Source organism: Emys orbicularis, chromosome 13 (assembly GCF_028017835.1).
Source record: "Emys orbicularis isolate rEmyOrb1 chromosome 13, rEmyOrb1.hap1, whole genome shotgun sequence".
NCBI classification, from domain to species: Eukaryota; Metazoa; Chordata; order Testudines; family Emydidae; genus Emys; species Emys orbicularis.
Genome location: NC_088695.1, coordinates 9260769 through 9274148, shown reverse-complemented (window position 1 = coordinate 9274148; position 13380 = coordinate 9260769).

The following is a 13380-nucleotide window of genomic DNA, read 5'->3' as shown; positions in this document are numbered from 1 at the left end:
GGGAGCTCAAATCCAGGGCTGTAATAACAGGAGCAGAGAGAGAGATCAGGAGTCACCTCCTGCCAGAGCCAGCAGTGACTCCAGTGTGGCTGAGATCTGAATCCTGCAGGGAAATCAGAGCAGTGCCCTGGGCAGCCCCCAACACTCAGGAGACAGACCCCAAAATCAGGAGTTGGTCTTCTTTTATTTTTAATCTAATAATAAGCAGGGTGGGGGGAGTGCCTGTGCAGATTTGCCTTGTAGCTTCTGAGCCCTGAGGGGTTTTTCACCAGCCAAGGCACACCCATACTTTTTTGACCATTTCTAGGAGAAAAAAAAATCCCCACTGGCTGCTGGTAGGGGCACCCCCCCCCCTTTACCCTATGGGGCGGGGGAGCTGCCATTGTATCTCTCCACCCCTCCACCTTCTCCCGGCCCCTGGCCTCTCCCCACTCCCTTCCCCAGCCAGTTTGCTCTTGCTCTCACCATCCCCCTTTTTCCTCCCAGTGATCCCCCCACTCACATCTTTCCTTCTCTTCCAGCCTCATTCCCTCAGCCCCATAATTCTCCCTTTGCCCCCTGACTCCCCTGCAGCGTCCCAGCCTCCCCTCCCCCAGCCTCCCCGCCCATCCCCAATCCCATCCTGCCCCCTGCATCCCCCTCCTCCGGGCGCCCCCACATCCCTGTTCCCCCCGCCTGCCCATCCCCCCGCAGCTCTTTAGCCTCCTCCCCCTGCAGCTACCCCAAGACCGTCATTGGCTAGTTGCGGTAAAAGAATCCCCCTCTGGCTGCGGGGTGGGGCAGCCCCCCGCTTTCTCCTTTTGCCCCCAGGCCCAGCCGGGAGCCCCTTGTCAGCCGCAGGGTGCGGGCAGGGCGGGGTCAGCAGATCTCACCGAGCAGCAGCAGCCTCCGTTCACACCAGCGCGGCCAGGGGCTGGAAACACAAAGCACCAGATTGGGGCGGGGGCAGCCTGTGGTAACGTGACCCCGGCTCACTCCCCTCCCCCTCCCCAGGTGTGTCTGTCCCAGCCCCAGCACGGCCCGGGCTGGCTCCCCCCGCCCCGCACACACCGGGAGCTGGCGGCAGCTTTCCCGGGCCCAGGGCGGGGAATCGCAGCCAGCTCCGCTGGGAGCAGCCTGGGGCCAAACCCTCCCTCTGCAGCCCGGGTGTGACGGGGGGTGCGGGTCTCTCTTACCTTCCCTCCGAGCGGGGCCCCCCTGGGGCAGGGGCTGGGCAGGGGCCAGCTGCTCCTGGGTCCTAGCGATAAACCGAGCGACCTACAGCCCCCTGACCCTGACCCCTGGGGCCAAACCTCCCCCTGCAGCCCCGGTGTGACGGGGGCGGAGGGGGGTCTCTCTTACCTTCCCTCCGAGCGGGGCCCCCCTGGGGAAGGGGCTGGGCCGGGAAGGGGCCTGGCCAGGCTGGGGGCTCTGCCCTGGGAGAGGCTCCTGGGGAGCAGCGGGAAGGGCCCTGCTGGAGATTCCCCTCTCCCGGCTGCAGCCAGGGCTCCGGGCTCCCAGCACCAGCCGCCGGGGCTCGGGGATCTCGCCAGGAGCCGGAGTCACCGCAGCGGCTGCGAGTCACTTCCTGCTGCCGGGCCTGAGCCCAGCGATCGCTCCCCCCAGAGCCGCCTCCCAACTGCTCCTGGGTCCTAGCGATAAACCGAGCGACCTGCAGCCCCCCTGCTCCAGACCCTGGCCCCTGGGCACAGTTGGGGCCATCGTGCAGAAAAGCCACAGGATCGATGGGAGGACAGACAGGAGACTTCGAGATCCTGGGGGGTGGGTGACAAGGGGTGTTTCTATGAAGACTGGGGGTTGTTCCAGTGAGTCCCCAATATCATCAGGGACACAGATGATGGGGTGCAGGGCCGGGGAAACTGTGTGTGATTTGCTCTGGTAACAGACTGGCACAGGGGGCAGTTGGTCAGAGCTGGTCTCTTGTCTCCACACCAGGCTCACTGGCTACCAGCCCTGGGCCAGAGCTACTAGTTCTGCTCCCCTCACTCGGGTCATGGAGCTGCCAGTGCGATGCCATCCGGTTCCTCTGGTTACCTGTTGTCATAACCATGGCAGTAGCCTAAATTCCTCCTTACCTGTAAGGGGTTAAGAAGCTCAAGTAACCTGGTTGGCACCTGACCAAAGGAACCAATGGGGACAAAAGATACTTTCAAATCGGGGCGGGGGGGGGGGGGAGAGAGGCTTTGTTTTGGGTTCTTTGTTTCTGTGGCTGTTTGCTCTTGGGACTTAGGGCATGGCTACACTGAAAACTCCAAAGCTCCCGCGGCAGCGCTTTGAAGTGCGAGTGTGGTCCTGGCGCCTGGAGCTCTCCCAGCGCTGCAGGTACTCCACCTCCACGAGGGGCCGAGCTACCAGCCCTGGTGCACTGTCTACACTGGCGCTTTACAGTGCTGCAACTTGCTGCGCTCAGGGGGGTGTTTTTTCATGCCGGTCCCCACATCTGTACCCCAGAGTTCAGACTGGGGAAGGAACCCTGACACCTGTGGTCCGGATTAACCCATCCCTGGGCTCTAGGCAAAACCCCTCCTGTCTGCCCACTTCCAAGAGATCCCCTCTGTCCCTCTCCCACCTGGCTGCCCCAGGTGGGCGCTGATTGCATCTCCCTGTCGCACACTTGGATGTGGGCAGCAAAGCTCCAGCTAGTCCCTGGTTCAGGGACTGGTGCTCTGCCCACTCAGGTTTGGCCCCATTGGCACTGGGGGCCAAAATTGAGTGAGTGGCACTGTGACATGGTGCATGGGATTATAGCCTCCTTCACTCAACTTCAGCCTTGGCACCGACCAGCTCTCAACACCACTCAGTCAATTTTGGCCATGTTTCTCCTGCCCCCGGCCTGAAATGGGGGCGAGCCTAAGCCAAACCTGAGTGGGTAGCCAACACAGCTCCTTCTTACCCCTGTTGTGGGGCAGACTCCTAAGCATCCGTCCCCATCCCCCAGGCTCATTCCTAGGTTGCCTATGCCTTAATCTAGCCTGGACTTCCCTTGATCCCTATTCCCTCCAAGGTTGGGGGCCGGGAAGGCAGGGAGGTGTGGGGGGAGTTGATTCAGTAGCTGTTCTATCCAGAGGGGTCTGGTCCCTGCTTGGACAGAGGAGGCTGCACTCCATCTGTCTCTGTTTTTCATCCTGGGTCAGGAACTGCTGCCTCCACCACTGGGATCTGGGAGCCTGAACGGAGTAGCTGCTGAGCCCGGACCAGGGTCTGTGCTGGGAACAGACCTTCTTCAAAGCCCACTCTATAGGGTGACCAGATAGCAAGTGTGAAAAATCAGGATGGGGTGTGTGTGTGGGGGGGTAATTGGCGCCTATATAAAGCTAAACCCCAACTATTGGGACTGTTGCACTCACTATAAAATCAGGACATCTGGTCACTCTACCCCTCTGTGCACAGCACAAGTTTAGACCTTCACTGGGCCAGAGCAAGAGATCGACTCTGCAGTCTGGGGGTTTGGGCACCCACCTGGGAGGGCCCAGTCCCCTTTCCCAAGGACTCTGTAATGACTGCTCCAAAGTCTCACAGGTTCCGCAGGAGAAATTGAGGGACCACCCTCCCATCAGAAGATGCCATGCCCCGGTGGCAGGAGCACTGTCCTGGGAGCTGTGGGAGCCTCCTCTTCAAATCCTTTCTCCCCATCAGGCAGAGGGGTGAATTGAACCTGGGTTTCCCACATCAGGGTGACAGAACCATCTCATGGGCTGAGTTGAAGGGTGGAATCACCCCATGCTCCCCTTCTCTGGCTGCTTTGTGGGCAGCTGGGTGCCTGCCTCACTCTTTCTCACAAGAGCTTCAACACCCTGACGGCAGGACAGGGGTTCCCAGCTGTGGATTCACAATCAGAGAGAGGCACCTCAGTCTGGGAAGGGCTGATATCCAGGAGAGTATGGGGAATTAGGACATGTCCCTCCCCTCAGTATCTCCTCTTGGTTACTTTCTGCAGCTCCCTGCCTGTGCCTACTATGCTGGGTTTTGTGAATCCCATTCTTAGGTGCCTGTCTGGCCACATGCATTGGACTATAAAGTGGATAGAAAGCTGGCTATATCATCAGGCTCAACGGGTAGCGATCAACGGCTCCATGTCTAGTTGGCAGCCGGTATCAAGCGGAGTGCCCCAAAGGTCGGTCCTGGGGCTGGTTTTGTTCAATATCTTCATTAATGATCTGGAGGATGGCGTGGATTGCACCCTCAGCAAGTTTGCCGATGACACTGAACTGGGAGGAGTGATAGATATGATGGAGGGTAGGGATAGGATACAGAGGGACCTAGACAAATTAGAGGATTGGGCCAAAAGAAATCTGATGAGGTTCAACAAGGACAAGTGCAGAGTCCTGCACTTAGGATGGAAGAATCCCATTCAGTGTTACAGACTAGGGACCGAATGGCTAGGCAGCAGTTCTGCAGAAAAAGACCTAGGGATTACAGTGGATGAGAAGCTGGATATGAGTCAACAGTGTGTCCTTGTTGCCAAGAAGGCTAACGGCATTTTGGGCTGTATAAGTAGGGGCATTGCCAGCAGATCGAGGGACGTGATCATTCCCCTCTATTCGACATTGGTGAGACCTCATCTGGAGTACTGTGTCCAGTTTTGGGCCCCACACTACAAGAAGGATGTGGAAAAATTGGAAAGCGTCCAGCAGAGGGCAACAAAAATGATCAGGGGACTGGAACACATGACTTATGAGGAGAGGCTGAAGGAACTGGGATTGTTTAGTCTGCAGAAGAGAAGAATGAGGGGGGATTTGATAGCTGCTTTCAACTACCTGAAAGGGGGTTCCAAAGAGGGTGGATCTAGACTGTTCTCAGTGGTAGCAGATGACAGAACAAGGAGTAATGGTCTCAAGTTGCAGTAGGGGAGGTTTAGGTTGGATATTAGGAAAAAAAATTTCACTAGGAGGGTGGTGAAGCACTGGAATGGGTTACCTAGGGAGGTGGTGGAATCTCCTTTCTTAGAGGTTTTCAAGGTCAGGCTTGACAAAGCCCTGGTTGGGATGATTTAGTTGGGGATTGGTCCTGCTTTGAGCAGGGGGTTGGACTAGATGACCTCCTGAGGTCCCTTCCAACCCTGATATTCTATGGTTCTATGATTGTACAGGGAGCCTAGGTGATCAACTCAGGCTTTGTGAATCCTACTGTTCTTCCAGTGATTTTCTAGACATCTCAAATTTGGCCTTTGCATCACCAAAGTCCATTTGCTGAGCCAGGCCTTAGTGGCTGCCATCAGCTGGCTCTTTATTCTACAAACACGTGCAGAACTGGTTGAAGCAGATGCATCTACCCACGGGTCCCCCATTTCCCCTTATAATTTTCCAATTTTCACCCAAATCATCCGCCATCTCTATATGGCTACCTAAGACGTTCCCTGAAATTTTTGAATTGATTAGATGCAGCAATCTGCATCACTTCCTGTAGTGGGGCAGCTGCTCCACCCAGGCAGAAGAAGGGTTAAAGCAGCCTTGGAGAGGCTATGCAGAACCCAGCCAATGAGGAAAGGGCTTATTGAGAGAGCCAATAAAGGGAAGGCTTGTTGCAGCAGCCAATCAGAGCCAGCGACGACCATATATAAAGGACTGCTCAGGAGCACAGAAGTCAGTCTCTCTCTGATGAGGAAGAAAGAGTAGCTACCCAAGGGTATGCCTACACTGGCAAGTTTCCATGCAACAAGTTGTGCTACTTTTATTAAAGCATTGGAATTAAACTGCTGTTGTATGTCCCCACTGTGCTCCTTGTGGTGTTGGGGGGTGGATATGAGGGGTTTTGTTTAGAGCCTGGGGTGGGTTATCTGGACCAGAGGAACCAAGTGGCAAAGCTCTGACAGCTCCATGACCTGAGCGAGGGGAGCAGAGCTGGGAGCTCTGGCCCAGGTCTAGTAGCCCATGAGTGTGGTGTGGAGACAAGAGACCAGCTCCAACCAACTGCTCCCTGTGCCAGTCTGTTACCAGAACGAATCTCACACATTGTGTCCCCGGCTCCCCGTCACTCCTGGATCCTCTGGAACAACCCTGAGTCTCCATAGAAACCTTGTTTTTTCCCCCTCCCCGGGATCTGCATGTCTCCTTTCTGTCCCCCCATTGATCCTGTGGTTTCTATGCAGGATGTCTACATAGCGCTGGGAGAAGCTGCCTGTGCCCAGGGGAGATGGGGCCCCCAGGAAGCACCCCATCACCTCTGTGTCCCTGATATTGGGAACTCCCTGGAACAATCCCCAGTCTCCATAGAAGGCCCCCTTGTCCCCCACCCCCCAGGATGATGGAAGTCTCCTTTCTGTCCTCCCATTGATCCTGTGGCTTTTCTGCATGATGCCCCCAACTGTGCCCAGGGGAGGTGGGGCCCCAGGGGTCAGGGGGCTGTAGGTCGCTCGGTTTATCGCTAGGACCCAGGAGCAGCTGGCCCCTGCCCAGCCCCTGCCCCAGGGGGGCCCCGCTCGGAGGGGAGGTGAGAAAGACCCACCCCCGCCCCCCCGGGCTGCAGGGGGAGGTTTGGACCCAGGCTGCTCCCAGCGGAGCTGGCTGCGATTCCCTGCCCTGGGCCCGGGAAAGCTGCCGCCAGCTCCCGGTGTGTGCGGGGCGGGGGGAGCCAGCCCGGGCCGTGCTGGGGCTGGGACAGACACACCTGGGGAGGGGGAGGGGAGTGAGCCGGGGTCACGTTACCACACGCTGCCCCCGCCCCAATCTGGTGCTTTGTGTTCCCAGCCCCTGGCCGCGCTGGTGTGAACGGAGGCTGCTGCTGCTCGGTGAGATCTGCTGGCCCCGCCCTGCCCGCACCCTGCGGCTGACAAGGGGCTCCCGGCTGGTCCTGGGGGCAAAGGGAGAAAGCGGGGGGCTGCCCCACCCCGCAGCCAGAGGGGGATTCTTTTACCGCAACTAGCCAATGACGGTCTTGGGGTAGCTGCAGGGGGAGGAGGCTAAAGAGCTGCGGGGGGGTGGGCAGGCGGGGGGAACAGGGATGTGGGGGCGCCCGGAGGAGGGGGATGCAGGGGGCAGGATGGGGTTGGGGATGGGCGGGGAGGGGTGGCTGAAGGGAGGCTGGGACGCTGCAGGGGAGTCAGGGGGCAAGGGGAGAATTATGGGGCTGAGGGGAATGAGGCTGGAAGAGAAGGAAAGATGTGAGTAGGGGGGTCACTGCGAGGAAAAAGGGGTAAGTGGGGAGGGGATGGTGAGAACAAGAGGAGACTGGCTGGGGAAGGGAGTGGGGAGAGCCCCGGGGGCAGGGAGAAGGTGGAGGTGTGGGGAGATACAATGGCAGCTCCCCTGCCCCATAGGCTGAGGGGGGTGCCCCTACCAGCAGCCAGTGGGGATTTTTTTTCTCCTAGAAATGGTCAAAAAAGCATGGGGGTGCGTTGGCTGGTGTATAACCCCTCCTGGGCTCAGAAGCTACAAGGCAAACACCCCTCCGTGCACCTCCCCCCACCCTGCTTCTTATTAGATTAAAAATAAAAGAAGACCAACTCCTGATTTTGGGGTCTGTCTCCTGAGTGTTGGGGGCTGCCCAGGGCACTGGTCTGATTTCCCTGCAGGATTCAGATCTCAGCCACACTGGAGTCACTGCTGGCTCTGGCAGGAGGTGAGTGCGGATGGGCCAATGAGATCAGCCTCTGCCTGCCTGCCCCTGGGGGCTGCAGGGGGAGTCCAGGGAGACTCAGTTATTAGCTGCTGCCACCACAGGGCTCTGGCTATTGCTAAGGGCTAGTCTACACTGGCAGCGTTAAAGCGCTTTAACGTGGCTTGTGTAGTCGTGGCTTGTGTAGGGCCTAGCTACCAGCGCTGGTGCACTGTCTACACTGACGCTTTACAGCGCTGAAACTTGCTGCGCTCGGGGGGTGTTTTTTCACACCCCTGAGTGAGAAAGTTACAGTGCTGTAAAGTGCAAGTGTAGACAAGTCCTAAGGGAGAGGAGGAGGCTGGTGTGTGTCTCTCTCTCTGCTCCTGTTATTACAGCCCTGGAGTTGAGATCCCGGGGTCAGAAGCTGCTGCCTCCTCCATTTTGAGCTGGGAGCCCAGACTGAGTAGCAGAGTCTGTGCCTGGGAGAGACCTTCATTAAAGCCCCCACTGTGCCCCGCCTGGGTGGGGACTTTCTGCAGTGGCTGGAAACAGCCCCTAGGGCAGCCTCGGGCTCTGCTGACACCAGCCCCTGAGCTGGAGCCTGCAGGTCAGGGGAGAGTTCTGGGGGCAAGGGCTGGGACTGGGCAGGAAAGTGACTCTGTACAAAGGGCCCCTTTCAGGGACCAGCTGGTGAGTTTGTACTGGAGGGGGCTCCCCGTGTGTCTGCAGGTCCCAGAACTGCTGCCCTCAGTGACACAGCGAGGTTCCAACTCCAGTTAGTTGTCCCAGTAGCAGATCTGTCTACAGGAGAGCAAACACCCATGTAAATGGGGCAGTCACCAGTTCTCCCAGGCAGTGGGGAGGGAAAGAGGGAAGGGGACAGAAAGGGAGTGTGGAGGGACTGAATGGACAGCAGGAGCAGTAAGTAGGGAGGGAGGTGTGACATTCCCCTCTGGTGTTATCTGCTAGGTCACTCCAATCCTTGACTCTGGGACCCAGCCTTACCCTGCTCTGCTGTGAGAACCCCCTCTCCTGGGCTGTTCACGTACAGTCTCTGGCATGTAAGCTGCTCCCAGCTACTTGCAACCGAATGACACTAGCCAATATCTCCGGTCCCAGACACGACTCTAGGAACCTCCGTCTTGCACTGTCCAGTTATGCCCGCTGGACACTGCAAGCTTATATGAGTTTGTCAATTTAACAAAGAAATTGATATGCACCAGGCTTGGTATCCCAAGGGGAGTCTCTGACACGCTTCAAGCCAAACCCACTGCTTCAGGTAGAATAAACAGATTTATTAACTATAAAAATAGATTTTACGTGATTATAAGTCAAAACATAACAAGTCAGATTTGATCAAATGAAATAAAAGTAAAACGCATTCTAAGCCGATCTTGACACTTTCAATGCCCTTACAAACTTAGATGCTTCTCACCACAGGCTGTCTGGTTGCCCTTCAGCCAGGCTCTCCCCTTTGATCAGCGCTTCAGTCGCTTGGTGTGGTGCCTGTAGATGGAGGTATAACAATTATTATAACATCACTATAACAACAACGCTCAGTGCATCATGAGCCTTCCAAAGACACCCGACATGACAAACTTTGCATTGGATCCCACACAATCATTTCATAAAGATGAACATGGGGGTGTAGGGTGTTCCCCTGAGGTACAGAGCGTCTCAGCACGTTCCCAGTTCCCAAACCTGCCCAGATCCGTTCCCTGCCCCCTGGGCAGACTGACACTCCTGGGAACATGGTGAGGAGCAGAGAGAGGAAAAGCCAGTTCATCTCTCTTGAATCATTGGGCTGATTGCAGAGTGGGGGGACGTGCTGCCTTTGAGGACAGTGTCAGGGGAATCCCCCACAGTGGCTCCTTTGGTTCTGCTCTCTTTCCAGCATTCGGCTCAGAGACTCTGTTACGGGGAGAGTTTAAAAGTGACCCCGGTGGGTTCAGTTCTGCTGGGAGGGGCCTGGCCTGATTGGTAATAAACTAACTGGGTTTCTTCCCAGTGTGGCAGAGTCCAGAGCGTCTGTCTGCAGGGAGAGAGCCAGGGGGGTAATCGGGGTGTGAAATGGACTCAAGCCCCTTCTGACCCCCGCTCCCGAATTGCCCATCTTGTCCTGACAGGCTGAGGAATCACTTCCACATTTCTCTCCAGATGGTCCCGTCTTCCAGGACACAGGGAAGGGAAATGGCTGTGATGCAGCCAGCTCAGGTAGGGGATTTTCAGGGAGCTTCAGGGGGGTTGTTGTAGAGGGGGAGGGGCAGGAAAGACACAGGGGGAGGCAGGGAGGGGACAGGGTGTGATAAACCTGCTGGGACACGTTCAACCCGGGCCTGATTTTCTGAACAGGCCCATTGGCCTGGGGTGTGGGGGGGAGTTCCCCGATTTCTGAACCCGAACACAACCCCCCTGGGCAGGGCTGGGAAAACTGACCAGACTCCCAGTGCTGGAGCCTAAACCCACTGGCCAGAGGCTGCTGTGAAATACGAAGGGAAGCTGTTGGGATTCCTGTCCCTGTCCCTGGCTCAGAGCTCTGCTTCCTGCATCAGCCTGTGGCTGGCAGGTGTGTGGGAAATGAGAAGACCCTGCCCTGCTCTGTGTGCTGGGGGGGGACAAGGAGTCTTATTTTCTCCCCACCCCCTGAAGCTTCCTGGCTGCCCTGAGCAGGGTGGGGGTGGGATTCTGCTTCTCCAGGCCTCTTCCCCCGTGACTAGGGGGATTGTGGCTGGGGCAGGAGACGCTGAGTGGGGGAAATGATGTTTCAGATGCCGGTGACCTTCGAGGAGGTGGCTGTGTATTTCACCGAGGGGCAGGGGGCTTTGCTGGACCCCGCTCAGAGAGCCCTCTACAGGGACGTCATGCAGGAGAACTATGAGACGGTGACCTCGCTGGGTAAGGGATTCGTGTGCCCTCGGTTATTAGAAGCTGTGGGGTCTGCATATCTGACTGCCCGGTTGGATTAGGAAGGAATGGGTCGCAAAGTGAAGTGGTTCTAAGCCAGGGGTCCAGAGCCTCCTGGGGAGCTGTGAGCAGGTTTTAGGGGGGCTGCCAAGCAGGGCCGGCATTAGAGTTTCTGGTGCCCAGGACAGAAAGTGGAAGCCCCACTGCATGGGGCTGTAGCCCAGGGCTGAAGCTAAAGCCTGAGCAACTTAGCTTCGCGGGGCCCCATGTTGTGCGGGACCCTGGGTAATTGCCCTGCTCCCTACCCCCTAACACTGGCCCTGGCTTTTATATGCAGAAAAACAGTTGGTGTGACATAGGTGGGCTGTGGAGTTTTTATAGCATGTTTGGGGGGCCTCAGAGAGAACAAGGCTGAGAACCCCTGGCATCATGGGCAGTGCGTAATGTGGGCAAGGGAAGGCTGTGCCTACCTAAATAGCCATGGGTGGCCCCGCCCATGCTTCGCCTCCTCCTACCTGCAGTGCAGCTACTAGGCCCCACCCAGGCAGGCTACTCTCTAGGGAGCCTCCTGGGGCCGCCCAGTGCTGGGGTGCCCCAGAATTGGGGCTGCGCCACCCAGCGCTCCAGGATGCCAGGACTCCCGCTGTGTCCTCTGGGATGGGTGGGAGGGCCATGCACCGCCCGCTGCCCGCCTGTTGCTCCGGGGCCAGGAGGGGGAGTGAGGCGGCTCGGTTTGGTGCTGGTGGCCAGCCTGACACTCGGGGGGGTCGGCAGCTTGGCTCGGCACCGGGGACAGGGCTGTGGCCAGTGGGGGCTGTGGCCAGTGGGAGCTGTGGGGGCTCTGCTTGTAGAGAGGGGCAGCGCGCGGAGCCACGTGCCGCCCTCCCCACCCAGGGGCCACAAGGCGCGTTGGACCTTCCAGGAGCGGCGTGGGGCCGGGGTAGGCAGGGAGCCTGCGTTAGCGGTAAGTGTTGCCCGGCGGCAGGCCGCACCCCAAACTCCAGCACTGAGCCCCTTCCCGAAGCCAGCACCCCAAACCTGCTCCTGCACCCCCAGCCCTGAGCCCCCTCCCAGCACCAGCACCCCAAACTAGCCCTGAGCCCCCTTTCAGAACCAGCACCCCATACTCCCTCCTGCACCTCAACCCCTGACCTGACTCTCCTCCGAGAGCCAGCACCCCCACCCCTTCCTGCACCCCAACCGCCTGACCCAGACCTGACTCCCCTCCCAGAGCCAGCACCCTGTATCCCAGGAGTTCTCAAACTGGGGGTTGGGACCCCTCAGGGGGTCGTGAGGTTATTACGTGGGGGGTCGCGAGCTGTCAGTCTCCACCGCAAACCCCGCTTTGCCTCCAGCATTTATAATGGTCTTAAATATATTTAAAAGTGTGTTTAATTTATAAGGGGACTGGGACGTGACAGGATAGAAAATACAAGAGTGACACTGCAAATCAAACTTTAAAGCTGTAATACATGTTCAAGACAAAACTAAATCCAAACATTTTAAGCAGCTGGTGGAGGTAGCATTCATTTTAGGAACTAGATTAATTAACCTATGTAAGCAATTCTGAAATGGCATCCAATGCAAAAGCTAGGCATAAATAATACATTGTCACTTTTGTGATTATAAAATAGTTATTAAATGTGATTTTTAATGATAGTTTTGCAGAGGAGAAGAGATGATTTAGTTGGATTCTTTTTAAAAAACTGACTCCAGGAAGCAGTAACTGTGGTTTTTCTCCAGCAGAGTCTCTCCCAACCCCCACAGCCCAGCTAGGGCTGGGAGAGACTGAGCATCAAACTCTCCTTTTCCCCAGGCCACCACCCACCAGGAGATCAGTCAATGGAGAATAATCTTTCACTCGCTCTTTTGCAAGCTCACAAAGCTTTCCCTGATCTGCCTAAATGTTCCCCTCCCTTTCTTAAATTCATCCAGTTACTCCTAATTCCTCTCCCCCAGTGCTTTGCCATAGTCAGCAATCCCACTCAGAGCTTGTCTACACTGGGAAGTTTTGTCCCCAAAACCTGGTTTTTGGCGACAAAACCACGATAGCGTACACACTGCAAGGTCACTTTTTTCTAAAGAAACCCCTAGTTTTTGCGACAAAATACTTCAACCCCCGCAAGAGACTTTTGTCTTTTCCCCTCCCTTTATTGTCGACAAACAGCCAGTGTAGACACCACAGGTTGTTTTTTTATTTTATTGGCCTCCAGAAGGTATCCCATAATTCCCCTGCTGCCGCTCTGGTCAGCGGTTTGAACTCTGCTGCCCTGCAGCCAATCCACCCCTCCCCCTTGCAAGCCCTGGGACTTTTAAATCTCATTTCCTGTTTGCTGGCTTCCCAGAGGAGTTTCCCAGGTGAGCACGGCTGGCTATCACCCCAAACATGTGTCCGCTTGGACCACCCCTGAGTAGTTGGGTCTCATCAGTATATGGGGAGAGGAGTCTGATCAGTCGCAGCTGCGAGTGACCCGTAGGAATTGGGACACGTATGGGCAAATTTTTCGAGGCTTGTGTGAAAAGGTTTATGATCGGGCCATGCAGCAGTGCAGAGCGAAGATAAAGGAGCTGAGGCAGGTGTACCATAAGGCGCGGGAGGTGAACCATCGTGGTGCACCTAAGATCTGCTGCTTCTATAAGGAGCTGAATGCTATCCTCGGTGGTGACCCCACCTCTATCACCGATAGCCCCGTGGATACTTCGCAGGCTGCTGAAAGAGGGGGTAACCCTGAGGCTGAAATTGTGGATGAAGAAGTCGAGCTAGAAGAGGCTGTGGTGCTCCCAGCGGGGTCACCAGGTGGGCCAGGCAGCCAGGAACTTTTCTCCACTCCAGAAGTGCTCAACAGGGAGCAGGAAGCAGATGAGATGCCAGGTAAGTTGCTGTGGCTTGTGTAAGGAATTGAAAAGTGGGAGGAAGGTAGTGTTTTCGGTGAGCTGGAC